This window comes from Budorcas taxicolor, chromosome 12 (genome assembly GCF_023091745.1).
Source record: "Budorcas taxicolor isolate Tak-1 chromosome 12, Takin1.1, whole genome shotgun sequence".
Taxonomy (NCBI): Eukaryota; Metazoa; Chordata; class Mammalia; order Artiodactyla; family Bovidae; genus Budorcas; species Budorcas taxicolor.
The window spans coordinates 30730658-30744522 of NC_068921.1; positions in this window are offsets into that span (position 1 = coordinate 30730658).

Genomic DNA, 13865 nt, shown 5'->3' on the forward strand with positions numbered 1-13865 from the left:
AGCCAATTGACATGAAAAGCTAACTGCCAGATACTTCATCTCTTTTTTTCCCCTATTTAGCTAAGTGTGAAAGCTTTTTAAGAGGTGAAGTCAAATCCTGGGTGGTTGTTTTTCTGATTAACTGAAATGTAGCAGGCTATTGAATTGCAGGAGCCTTTGACAGTCCCATATATCAACCTAACATTCCATAAACCATCAGGGTGACGGCCGTTTGTAAAGACTATAATATGAGGCTTAACTGAAAGATAATTTGAAATCCCACTCTTGCATTTACTACATCCCAAGCATTTTAAATTATTTATTGTCTACATCCAAGCTATTTTTTAGTACAATTGCTATTTGAAGAAAACTGCCCCCATTCAGAATGGGGTGCCATCTGCAATCTCTTTCTGTAGAGGTAGCCTAATTTTCTCCCTAATAACTGTATTAGTTTTTGTGACAAATTGAGGACTTGTCAGTATGTGATATGCATGACATTAAGTCCTGAATTAGTGGGACTTTAGGGCAAACAACTTGTCAACATTTGAAAATGCTGGTGGTTAATAGCTCTTTTTAAGGAAAAATTTTCTTCAAAGTTAAACTAGAAAGTGGGACAATTATTTGGAAAAGTATTATAACAATGTGGCTTCTTGGTTTATTACTTCAGTATGAATAATTAATGCGTGTGTTTCGTTCACAATATCTCTACCGCTGCTGTCCAGTCACCCAGCCGTGTCCAGCTCTTTGCAACCCCATGGACTGCAGCACACCAGCCCTCCCTGTCCCTCATCGTCTCCTGAAGTTTGACCAAGTTCATGTCCATTGCATCGGTGATGCCATCCAGCCATCTCATCCTCTGAGGCCCTCTTCTCCTCCTGCCTTCAGTCTTTCCCAGCATCAGGAACTTTTCCAGGGAGTCAGCTGTTCGCCTATTAATATGCGTATTTTGTTCACAATATCTCTATAGTGATCATCAAACCAGGAAACAGCGAAATCGCAATTAAGAAAGAAAAAAGGTAGCCCCCAGAGCGAATCGTGTCTTTAGGGGAGGGAAGACCTTCCTGCTTAAAGCAATTAGAGAATTCAAGAAAAAAAGGAGTAACTGAGCATGAAATAGACGCTATGAAAGCGAGAGGGTACAGGATGCTGTGGAAGTGGCCAGAGGCCTAGCAGCTTCATAAGGACCCCCAAAGGAGGTGAAACTTCAGTGAGGGTTTGAACAAAGGATGAGAAGCTTGGTGCGGGCTCAGAATGGAAGGAAGGCGTCCCGGCAGGCTTAACGGCATGGACATGGGCCCAGGAAGAAGAGTGGTGGGTGGACGGTATGGGGCTGTGAAACAGCTGCTTGAGCTGGCAAATGAGATGCAGGGGCCACTGTGGGCAGGGCCAACCCACTGAGAAGGAACCTGCCCAGGCGGTATGAGGACGCCAGACTCTGGGGAGGCCTGTTGGTGCTGGTGTTTAGTCGCTCAGTCTTGTCTGACCCTGTGGACTGTAGCCCACTAAGTTCCTCTGTCCATGGGATTCTCCAGGCAAGATTACTGGAGCGGGTTGCCATTTCCTCCTCCAGGGGATCTTCCCGGCCCAGGGATTGAACCTATGCCTCTTGCACTGGCAGATGGATTCTTTACCACTGAGCCACCTGGGAAGTCCCCTGGGGAGGCCTGATCCCATTCCAGATCAATCCCATTTCACCAGGTTTCCGTGTCACCGATAGAGACGCATTTGTCCTTTGGTAAAGATTTTCCATTCTTCCGGAGAATCCAATAAAACGGCAAACAGTCCTTGTAGGAGGGAACTCTGCTAATACCTTACCACAACTTTTCCAGAAGAGGCCTCAGGGTGTTCTTAGGGTGCAGGTGGAGCCAAGATGAGAGAAAGCAGAAAATTTCAATTTCCCGGAGCCTGTGTTGCTTGACTGCTCTGATGATGGGTTGGCAAGGAGAACCATTTGAGGCTTTAAGGTGGAAAGAGAGCAATGAAATGAACTGTGATTAAAAAGTACAGCCCAACCCACAACCAGAGGAGCCAAGACAGGAGATGAGAGCCAGCCGTTCTGTGCAGACTGTTCCACTTGGAGCTTAGGACCTGAGGAATGGGAGGGCTTCCAAAAATACTCATTCACTATGAATGACCGAACGACCAGTTTAGGGCAGGTGGGCCAGGAAGCAGGCAATTTAACCAAAAGGACTTTTCAGTCTACAACAGTGGTGTGCAATTGTTTTTTTTTTAGGTCCAACCCCTTTTGAGTATCTGATCAGGTGTATGGGTTCCCCTCCCCAGAAAAATGCAGATTTGTGAATATAAACAATTTTAGAGGATTTAGAGCCTCCCTCCCACCTCCCCCAGGGAACAATCCATGAAACCCTCCTATTAATCATCAGATAGCTAAAGGCATGTTGTAAGGAAGATGGACCTTTCTATATGATTCCCTCAAGGGAAATACTGGGACAGGAGATGGATTTTGGCCTTATATGCATGTTCCAGGTATCAGTTGGTCTTCCCAGGGGGTACAGTGGTAAAGAATCTGCCTGCAATGCAGGAGACAGGGATTCAATCCCTGGGTCAGAAGGATCCCTGGAGAAGGAAATGGAAATCCACGCCAGTATTCTTGCCTGGAGAATCCATTGACAGAGGAGCCTGGTGGGCTGCAGTCCATGAGGTCACAAAGAGTTGGACACGACGGAGCATGCACGCACGCGTGCACCCATGAGAGGTGTTAATTGCCCTGAGACACTTACAGGAAGGAGGGTTTCCTAGGACTAGCACTGCTGGAAACCTATCATCAGTCATTCTCTGGTCTTCCCAGGTCTTCCCAAGGGCATACAGGACTCCTGGGGTTTCCATGGTGTTCTTAGTCCTGCCATGTCTCTTGGATGGCACCTAGGCTGCCCTGGAAGCTGGTCCTCAGGTTGGTGGGGGGGTGGGTACTCACCTGCCCAGCATCCAGTCTGGTTAGAGAGATTCTTCAAAGGCCGCCTGCCTGCCTGGCAGTTTCACCCACACTGAAACAGACTCAGACCTAGGGGAGCCTCACCTGGTTCTTTTACAGCTGACCCCCTTAAGGATGTGCCCCCCTCAGAGGGATACCTTGAGGGGTCGGGTCCCTGGAGAACCTGAAGCCCACCATCCCCTTCCCCCATCCCTGAATATCCAGCTGTGTTCTTCCAGATTGGAAATTCCCCCTTCAACTTCCTCTGTTCCATTCCGTTCCCTTCTGGAAAAGTCCAGCTCACTTGTAGTAGGAGGCTTGACTCTGCAGAGAAACCAATGTATCTGATTTATTACAAGGAACTGGTTCCTGTGGCAGGATAGGCTGAGCCCCAAGGTGTGCCAGCTGGAGGCCCAGGAGAGCTCGTGTGTAGTTGCAGTCCAAGTCCAAAGGCAGGAGAAGAACACTGTCCCAGCTGAAGGGCAGTGCAACAGAGAGAATGAATTCTCCCTTACCCAGCCTTTGGTTTTGCTCAGGCCAAATCTGGGTGGATGACCCCGTCTTACTCTGACTATTGATTTAAATGTCCTGGGCTTCCCTGGAGGCTCAGATGGTAAAGAAGCTGCCTGCAATGCTGGAGACCCGAGTTGACTCTCTGGGAAGATCCCCTGGAGAAGAGAATGGAAACCCACTCCAGTATTCTTGCCTGGAGAATCTCATGGACAGACAAGCCTGGAGAGCTACACTCCATGAGGTCACAAAGAGCTGGACGCGACTGAGCAACTTTCACTTACTTACTGACTTCATCCAAACACTCCCTCACAGACATACCCCAAATAATATTTAACCTAACACCTAGGTACCCAGGACCCAGTCAAGTTGACACAGAGAAATCAGCTACCACAGGTCTCTTCAAAGGCTGCGTGTGTGAATTACCAGAAAAGAGAGAGATCGCTTTAGTTGTAAAAGTAGTTCAGGGGGAAAAAAATAAAAGTAGTTCAGGGTACATTCTCAAGAGGTCACTGTGCCATATCAGACTGTTAATAAATCCCCTGCTATTTAGGAAACAAGTCAGGTCACTAGAGAAGTCCCCCAGGAGAAAATGGAGAGAGGGGTGACACAAAAGAATAAAAGGTATCGTTAGAGATTTCCAGAGCAATCCCAGAAGGTGTTCTCTGAATCCCAATTGTGCAGACCCTGATGCTAGGAATGCAAAAGTAGGAAGTCAAGAAACACCTGGAGTAACAGGCAAATTTGGCCTTGGAATGCGGAATGAAGCAGGGCAAAGACTAATAGAGTTTTGCAAAGAAAATGCCCTGGTCATAGCAAACACCCTCTTCCAACAACAGAAGACTCTACACATGGACATCACCAGATGGTCAACACCAAAATCAGACTGATTATATTCTTTGCAGCCAAAGATGGAGAAGCTCTATACAGTCAACAGAAACAAGACCAGGAGCTGAGTGTGGCTCAGACCATGAACTCCTTATTACCAAATTCAGACTCAAATTGAAGAAAGTAGGGAAAACTGCTAGACCATTCAGGTATGACCTAAATCAAATCCCTTATGATTATACAGTGGAAGTGAGAAATAGATTTAAGGGCCTAGATCTGAGGTTCGTGACATTGTACCAGAGACAGGGATCAAGACCATCCCCACGGAAAAGAAATGCAAAAAAGCAAAATGGCTGTCTGGGGAGGCCTTACAAATAGCTGTGAAAAGAAGAGAAGAAAAAGCAAAGGAGAAAAGGAAAGATATAAGCATCTGAATGCAGAGTTCCAAAGAATAGCAAGAAGAGATAAGAAAGCCTTCTTCAGCAATCAATGCAAAGAAATAGAGGAAAACAACAGAATGGGAAAGACTAGAGATCTCTTCAAGAAAATTAGAGATACCAAGGGAACATTTCATGCAAAGATGGGCTCGATAAAGGACAGAAATGGTATGGACCTAACAGAAGCAGAAGATACTAAGAAGAGCTGGCAAGAATACACAGAACTGTACAAAAAAGATCTTCATGACCAAGATAATCACAATGGTGTGATCACTCACCTAGAACCAGATATCCTGGAATGTGAAGTCAAGTGGGCCTTACAAAGCATCACTATGAACAAAGCTAGTGGAGGTGATGGCATTCCAGTTGAGCTGTTTCAAATCCTGAAAGATGATGCTGTGAAAGTGCTGCACTCAATATGCCAGCAAATTTGGAAAACTCAGCAGTGGCCACAGGACTGGAAAAGGTCAGTTTTCATTCCAACCCCAAAGAAAGGCAATGCCAAATAATGCTCAAACTACCGCACAATTGCACTCATCTCACATGCTAGCAAAGTAATGCTCAAAATTCTCCAATTCAGGCTTCAGCAATACATGAACTGTGAACTTCCTGATGTTGAAGCTGGTTTTAGGAAAGGCAGAGGAACCAGAGATCAAATTGCCAACATCCGCTGGATCATGGAAAAAGCAAGAGAGTTCCAGAAAAAACATCTATTTCTGCTTTATTGACTATGCCAAAGCCTTTGACTGTGTGGATCACAATAAACTGTGGAAGATTCTTCAAGAGATGGGAATACCAGACCACCTGACCTGCCTCTTGAGAAATCTGTATGCAGGTCAGGAAGCAACAGTTAGAACTGGACATGGAACAACAGACTGGTTCCAAATAGGAGAAGGAGTATGTCAAGGCTGTATACTGTCACCCTGCTTATTTAACTTCTATGCAGAGTACATCATGAGAAACGCTGGACTGGAAGAAACACAAGCTGGAATCAAGATTGCTGGGAGAAATATCAATAACCTCAGATATGCAGATGACACCACCCTTATGGCAGAAAGTGAAGAGGAACTAAAAAGCCTCTTGATGAAAGTGAAAGAGGAGGGTGAAAAAGTTGGCTTAACGCTCAACATTCAGAAAACAAAGATCATGGCATCCAGTCCCATCACTTCATGGGAAATAGATGGGGAAACAGTGGAAACAGTGTCAGACTTTATTTTGGGGGGCTCCAAAATCACTACAGATGGTGACTGCAGCCATGAAATTGAAAGATGCTTACTCCTTGGAAGGAAAGTTATGACCAACCTAGATAGCATATTCAAAAGTAGAGACATTACTTTGCCGACTAAGGTGCGTCTAGTCAAGGTTTTTCCAGTGGTCATGTATGGATGTGAGAGTTGGACTGTGAAGAAGGCTGAGCGCCGAAGAATTGATGCTTTTGAATTGTGGTGTTGGAGAAGACTCTTGAGAGTCCCTTGGACTGCAAGGAGATCCAACCAGTCCATTCTGAAGGAGATCAGTCCTGGGATTTCTTTGGAAGGAATGATGCTAAAGCTGAAACTCCAATACTTTGGCCACCTCATGTGAAGAGCTGACTCATTGGAAAAGACTCTGACACTGGGAGGGATTGGGGGCAGGAGGAGAAGGGGACGACAGAGGATGAGATGGCTGGATGGCATCACTGACTCGATGGACGTGAGTCTGAGTGAACTCCAGGAGTTGGTGATGGACAGGGAGCCATGGCGTGCTACGATTCATGGGGTCGCAAAGAGTTGGACACGACTGAGCGACTGAACTGAACTGAACGGAACTGATGCTAGCAAAGACTGAGGACAGGAGGAGAAGTGGGGAACCGAGACGAGATGGTTGGATGGCATCACTAACTCAACGGATATGAGTTTGAGCAAGCTCCCGGAGATGGTAAAGGATGGGGAAACCTGGCATGCTGCAGTCCATGGGGTCACAAAGAGTCAGATACGAGTTAGCAACTCAACAACAGCAACACTTTACTCTGTTAATAAATCTGGGAGTGTGGAGGGAGAATAAAGAAAAAAAAGTAAATTATTTAGCCATCCAACTAATGAAGAATATTTACCTTGTATTCTTTCCCTGCTAACTAAATGCCCTTCAAAAAGTAAAAAATTAATAAATTAAATCGAGTGGAAAACCCTAATCGGGGCCATCAACATCTCGTCTGCTTCCTGTTCCGGGAACCAGGATCCTGGGATGAGTTGTAATAGCCTCCGGGAGTCTCACTTGGCTGCACAGGGAACTCACCTGAGAGTAAAAAGCAGACTGATTTCAGAAGTATTCTGTCAATGTTCTATTTATTGCTGTTGAAACTGTACTGTGGTTACATGGAAGAATGGCCCTATCTGTAGGAAGTATGCACTGAGGTGTTTAGGGGGAAAGGGACAGGGTGTAGTTCATTTTCAAATGGTTCAGAAAAAAAAATGGTTTTAATATTATATGTGTATGTGGGGGGCGGGGGAGAGAGAGAGGCGGAGGAGGGAGAGAAAGCAAAAAGGTTAAAATGTTCACAAGTATAAAGGACACGTGGGATTCTTTTTAGTATGTGTTAGTCTTGAAACTTTTCAGTAAGTTTGAAATCATTTCCAAATAAAAGTTTAAAAGAATCTTGATCCTAAATCCCCAGCTTCACTGCCCGCACCCAAGAGGTTCTGGTTTCATTGATCTTGAGTTTTCCTAGTTCCAGTTGACTCTGCAGGACGCCAGGCTCCCAGGCGCCCGCCCCTCGCTCTCCAGGCTCCTGGGTTCAGTGCTGCTTTGAACCTTTCTTAATCGGAGCTGCCCAGCATCTCAGCTCAGGGCTGCTGGGTGCTGGTCGAGAGAAGGACTTGTTTAGAAGCAAGCATCCTCTTTAGAGATGGGGCTGCATGGACAGTGGGCAGTTCAGCTGCTGAATATTTATCTCCTTCCCACTTCCTGCAGGCCTGACAAATCCCTGGTGACTGCTGCCACTTTCAATGACTCAGCTGTTTGGGCTGCTTTCACCAGAAGGGGCCCATTTGCTAGAAAGCCCTTACCAGAGGTCACCGGGGGGGGGCTCGGTGACTACTTATCACTTGGAAGGTTGTTGGGGTGGGGCCTGCAGGCTGGGGGACAGGCGGGGACAGGGCTTGAAGGGACAGGCTTTTGTTCTCCTGGACCTCATATCTTGAGCTGGGGGTAGAGCTCAGGTGGCGACTTGAGAAGAAGACCCGAGGGAACCCAAGCTCCAAGTGCACGTTTTAGTTGACAGTGGACGGGTCCCTCTTGCCACTTTCAATTATCAGAAATGCAGCCTCCTCCCGTCTGTCCATCACTTTCCATTACCCGTCCCTGGAGAACAGGGTCATGCCTCTGTGAGGTGAGAAGGGCAGGGTCTGGGAATGCTCTTCCTTGCGGTCACAGAAGCCCTTACAGGCAGCTCACCTGGAGCTCATTAACTCCTCTTAAAATCATGGCGCAGCTGAGCCAATGCCCGTGCTGTGTGTGGTCCACTCAGAACTGCCAGATCTTCTCTGGCACTGTGTCCTTCTCACCTTCTCAATGCCATGTTTTTGTGATTTGATTTTTGTGCCTCCATGGGCTCAGAGGCCATATTTTTATAGGGCTGAATGATCCTGCTCTGTAACCTGGAGCAGGTAGGTCCTAGAGGTGGAGGGGCACAGGGGGGACTCACCAGAGCAAGAATAAAAGGGTCTGAATGGCAGGAGGTGGAGTATGGTACCCTGTCCTCAATAATTGCTCCACAGTTCTAGGTGCGTGTTTAACCCAGCCCTGTGTGAGGGTTTAATGGTCAGTTCATCTCAGTCTTCCTCACACGTGTGCAACTTTGCTGGAGGTGGGTGCTAAGCCTCGCATGCAGTTTCTTCTTTTTAAGATTTTTTTTTAATGTGGACCATTTTTAAAGTCTTTATTAAATCTGTTACAGTATTGCCCCTGGTTGTTTTTTTCTGCCAGGAGGCATGTGGATCTGAGCTCCTGACCAGGGATTGAACCTGTACCCACTGCATCGGAAGGCAAAGTCTTAACCACTGGACCACGAGGGAAGTACCCTGTTCCCAGTTTCTTTACAGGTGACATGGACAGCTGGTAGACAGGCAGAGCATTTAAGGGCTTCTGCCTCTTTACGTAAAAAAATTAAAAATGACCTTCAAAGGTAATAAACTTAACAGATTTGGGGCTTTTGCGGTTATCAAATGACCTTTTTCACTCTCCGTCAGGCTCCACTCAAAAGCAGGCTGTGTACACACTCCCTGCCTCAAGCCCTTGTGTTAAGGACAGAGGTGGGACCGTCCCTTCAACTGGGTGAGCAATGCACCCAGTGGGATTCCTGGGACGTGATAAGGGTTGGGGAGGCGCCAGGGGAGCCTTGTCAGTCTCAGGGTCATCTCCCAAGATTGAGAAACTGTTTTATGAGGGCTATTTTATGTCCCTTGCCTTTCGGCACTGGCTCACACCTGCCTTGTGATGTGGTGTCTACTACCTCCATGCGTGTCGGTGAGTCTGAAGCTCCATCAGGACAGGGGCAAAGAGCATTTTTCTTTTCTAACCTTACAGTGCTCAGAAAAGCATTGGACCTATAACAGCCACTCGATAAAATAAGAAAATAATAGTTTGCTGGATTGCATCACCTTGAATATGATGCCTCTCTGATCATTTGTAGAGCTTTGCAGTCAAGTGTCCGAGCAAGAGGTAGGGACTCATAACCACCTTGGCTTGCCAAGAGTAGGACAGAGGAGAAAGACGAGAAAACTTTCTTTTTTTCTTGCTCTGGGATTAGCCCTGAGTAGCTGCAGTCATTGGTTTGTGGTTGACTTAAGCACCATCTATTGGGAAAAAATCCCCATCTTGCAACATTGCTCCAAGTCTCTCGTGACTGTGCTTCCTTTCTTCTGGAGGGTCCTTCTTGCCGTGGCTAACAGTCTAGGCTCAATTCTTGGAAGCAGCCTGGTACTTCTTGGACCTGTCTGGAGGGTAGAGGGTAACCCTCTCACATGCTTCTCCAAGAAGATGCATCTGTTGTTACACATCTAATATCTAACTAAATGTCTGTATAGTGCAAGATCAATCTGCCCCGTGATGGCTCACCACAATGGACTGGAATGGCTAAAGCAGAGATGCCTCAAAGGAATGGGCATGGTTGGAGGAACAGTCTTAATAAAATTTCCTTCTCCCAGTTATTTCCCCACAGTGCTGAAACCTGAGCCTGATTTGATCTTGCTTTTCCTGCTATTGATTTTTTTTCTTTTTTTTTGCTTAGCGGTGTCTTGCTCAGAGAGAATCCCAGCTCAGGGAAGACTAGGTTCTTCGTCTGTCCAGTTTGCTCCTCACTGGCTGAAACACCGCTTTTGGGCAAATCTCACCAGGACAATAGATCCACTGTTCCCGAACTTGCTCCACTCCGTCATTCTCCTGTGATATACTGGAGTGGCCAGCAATGAAGGAACTGACTTTTCCAATATGGAAACTGAAGCTGCTGGACTCAGCCCAGAAGGAGCAGAGTGAAATTATAACCCGCAGACAGTTTGCATCTCAGCTCTCCAGCAGTAAGCACAGGCGTGTTGTGCATAATAATATCACAGCCTTGTAACTCCCCCTCTCAGGAGCACAGGATGGTTTGCCAGCATGATCCTATGCATCTTTATAATGTTTATGGATGGCAGGCAGGGGGCTCTGGCACCTCTCCTCTCTGTGAACTCCTCCAGCTCCCGTGCAGAGGGGTGGTGGGCTGCCGAAGAACCCTCCTGCCTCTGCGGCCCTTGGGCTAACCCTTGCCCAGTTGCCGCCTTTATAAAAAGTACATTGTGAGGGTGGGGATAATTAGGTAATATTAAAATGCCTTGCTTTACCCCATCACTGGCTGCCGATATCAGGGGTCCCTGCAGGTCAGCAACAAGGAAATGCCTATATTCCATCAAATTTGAGCCAGAGTCTAGTGATTCTGAAAACTTCTAGTTCCCTGTTGGTTTTTTTTTTTTCCTTTTTTCAGTTTCTCACTTCCTCCCCTCCTTTCTTATCCATGGTGCCCTTTCTTCCAGCGTTTTCTTATTTTAATTGACCTTCAAGTTCTGCTGGGTTTTCTCTTTTCTTCGCTTTCTTCTCAACTTCTTTCTGTCTAATCATCTCGTTGCCATTTTTGTCCAAGGATATGAGCGAAAAAGAACAGAATTCTTTAAGAAGACGACCCAATTTACATTCAGATTTTTGACAGCATGGCTGCAGCAATCCTTTCAAATCTCTCCTTATTTGCTGATCTGTTCAAAACTGCTGAAGAGCAAGCAGGTGGCAGGTACAGAGAGTATGAGTCCGCCTCTGGATGTCTGATAGTCAGAACCATTTCTCTTTATATAACAATGGATTCGGTGAAGTCGAGCATGAATAGTATTTGATTGTAATCATTTTTACTTTTTTGACATGAAAAAGTGGCTAAAGCTTGAATCGAATCTTCTCAGATTTACTCAGGGTGGGTAATTTTCCTGGGCAGGGTGTTTTTTATGTTTATACAGATGACCCTTGAACAACACAGGTCTGAACTGCAAGGGTCCACTTATGCATGGATTGTTTTCAGTAATAAATGCTACGGCAATCCGTGGTCCATGGTTGGTTGCATGGTCCATAGTTGGTTACATGGTCCACGGCTGGTTACACGGTCCATGGTTGGTTGAATCTTCAGCTGCAGAAGGAACCGTAGATAGGGCTGACTGTAAATTATACATGGATTACCCCCATGTTGTTGAAGGGTCAACCCAAACTTGTTAACATAATTTTGAATCAAAGGGAAAACAAATCACAGGGGGTTTTGAACAAAGCTCTTTTAAAATTTGTTTCCTTTTACTGAATCTGCATATCTCAACTGGTCAGTAAAAAAAAAAAAAAGAAACGTTTTTCTTTTCTGTTTTGCTGATACCGGGAACTCACCCCCAGGGCCGTGATTCCCCCCAGCCACAGAAGCAGTAAGAAAATTTCGGGAAGCAAGGGTCTTCCTGGCCTTGTCTGTACCCCAGCCTCAGCACGATGACTCACACAAAGTAGGAGTGTGATAAACATCTGATGAGTGAATTAGTGAACAAGTCAACTGAGGTTGCCATGGAAGAGGCTGGAATCAAGTGCTTTAGAGCCCAGTTCTCCACTTAGAGCAGAAGAAGGGTTGGCTAGGGCAACAGGAGAAGATCAGAGAAAGCAGAAATCATAGTGATCTTGTCCAGACACACAAACTTATCTACTATCCAGAAAAAAAAAAAAACCCACACATTTCTGTGTAGTACGTAAACATTTATAGTATCTTCTACTCTGTGCCAGACACTGTGCTAAACTCCAAGTGCACCAAAATAAATAGGACATGGTTCCTAGCCTCAAAGTGTTCTTGGTATAACAAGACAATGAATCAGTTTTTAAAAATGTTATATTCCCACATATTAAATTTTGGACTGAAATGAATCAATGTTTTATATTTATCCAAAAAACTCTGATGGACTAGTCTGTTTGAATCACCATCCTGTGTGTGTCTGTCTTCTCAATCTTCGCACTGGATTAGCACAAGAACGACAGCTTATTTTTATAGACAGCACCCCGAGGAAACCCTCTATTTGGATGGAGTCCATGCTTCCTTCTTCTCTTTGTTCTGTCTTCATCCTTTGCATAGATCAGCATCATTTCTCCTCAGCTGCACCTAGAATCGTTGATGGGAGCTGTCACCGGTAACCTAGCAACACTTCTCATTCATATTTGTCACAGAAGGAGCAAGCCTCTCATGAAGAACTTGCTAGTCTTACTCTCCTGTTGTTACTTTAGAGAAAGGTCCCTTGTCTAGAACCTTCTCGGAGAGACAGGCTGAAGCTTTAATGCGTCTAGAGTGGTCCATCTGCTTAAAAGCACATTGGTCCATGAGCTCATGGACTTGAACTCCCCAGGCCCCTGGTTTCCAGTGGCTCTTAGCAGAACCACTTCAGGTCTGGCCCATCGTGGAAACCTAACATCCTGGAGATGAATAAGACCTTAGACAGCTAACAGCTTACCTGATCCTGGAATTCTCTCATCGAATCCTGACAGCCATCTAGTTTATGTGCTGGTGGGCAACAAAGAGCTCTCTACCTCTGGAAAATGATGTTTCCCCACCCAACACTTTGGTTTGGGAGAAATCTTTCTTTTTTAGAAAGTGGATTTCTTATACTGAGCTAAAATCACCTCCTGGCCACTTCCTTCCTTAATGACTTCCTCAGCCCTTCCCTTGACATTGACTCACTCTTTGCTCCAATTCTGTCTTTTACCAAAATAAAACCCATTGCTTCTTCCTCACAGCAACCCCTCCAATATTTGGAGACAGTTATAGGATGAGATGGTTGGATAGCATCACCGACTAAATGGACATGAATTTGAGCAAACTCTGGGAGACAGTGGAGGACAGTGGAGTCTGGCATGCTGCAGTCCATGGGATCACAAAGAGCTGGACATAGCTTAGCGGCTGAACAATGTTGTTTCTTGATTTTCTCCCTTCCTAACTAAACAGTCAGAGCCTCCCCTGACTTTATGCCTGCCATTTCCAGAGCCCAGCATCTATATCTTTCTTCTCTAGATACACAATTATACCCGATGATTTATCTTAATTTGCAATGCCTTGAGTGGAAAGTGACTTTCAATTGTCATTTGACCCACATATATTGTTACTATTACTTTTATCTGGACACTGTATTTCTATTTAATGGAGCCTACAATTATTTTAGCTTTTTAAAGCCACCACGTCACTCCGCTGTATCCCATTAAGCTCTTAAACAAAGGAAAACTCCCAGTTATTATTATTTTTTAAACAATTGCAATTAAACCAGGTCTCCTTGTTATGCTAATGTGGTGTTTATTTCTGGACCACAACACCAGCTACATCCATGTAAAGGAGTTGTTTTCTTCAAACGTGTCCCAAGTTCCTTCTGGTTTCTTCCTCTAACCTCAGCCCCTCCATTCTCCCCCAACCTACCTGTCACCTGAAATGTAAGGTCTCAAGCCTCAGTGGTCCCACCTGGGCTGAGACATCTCTGCTTTTTAAAATTCTACCAAGTACCAAACACAGACTGTGGGAGAACTTGACTTCCAGTTCATGTCTGTTGACTGGCAGAACAAATGCATTGTATGAGTTTCTTCCCAGGACAGGTCAAGCTTGTCATTTGATGAGTAAACTCCTC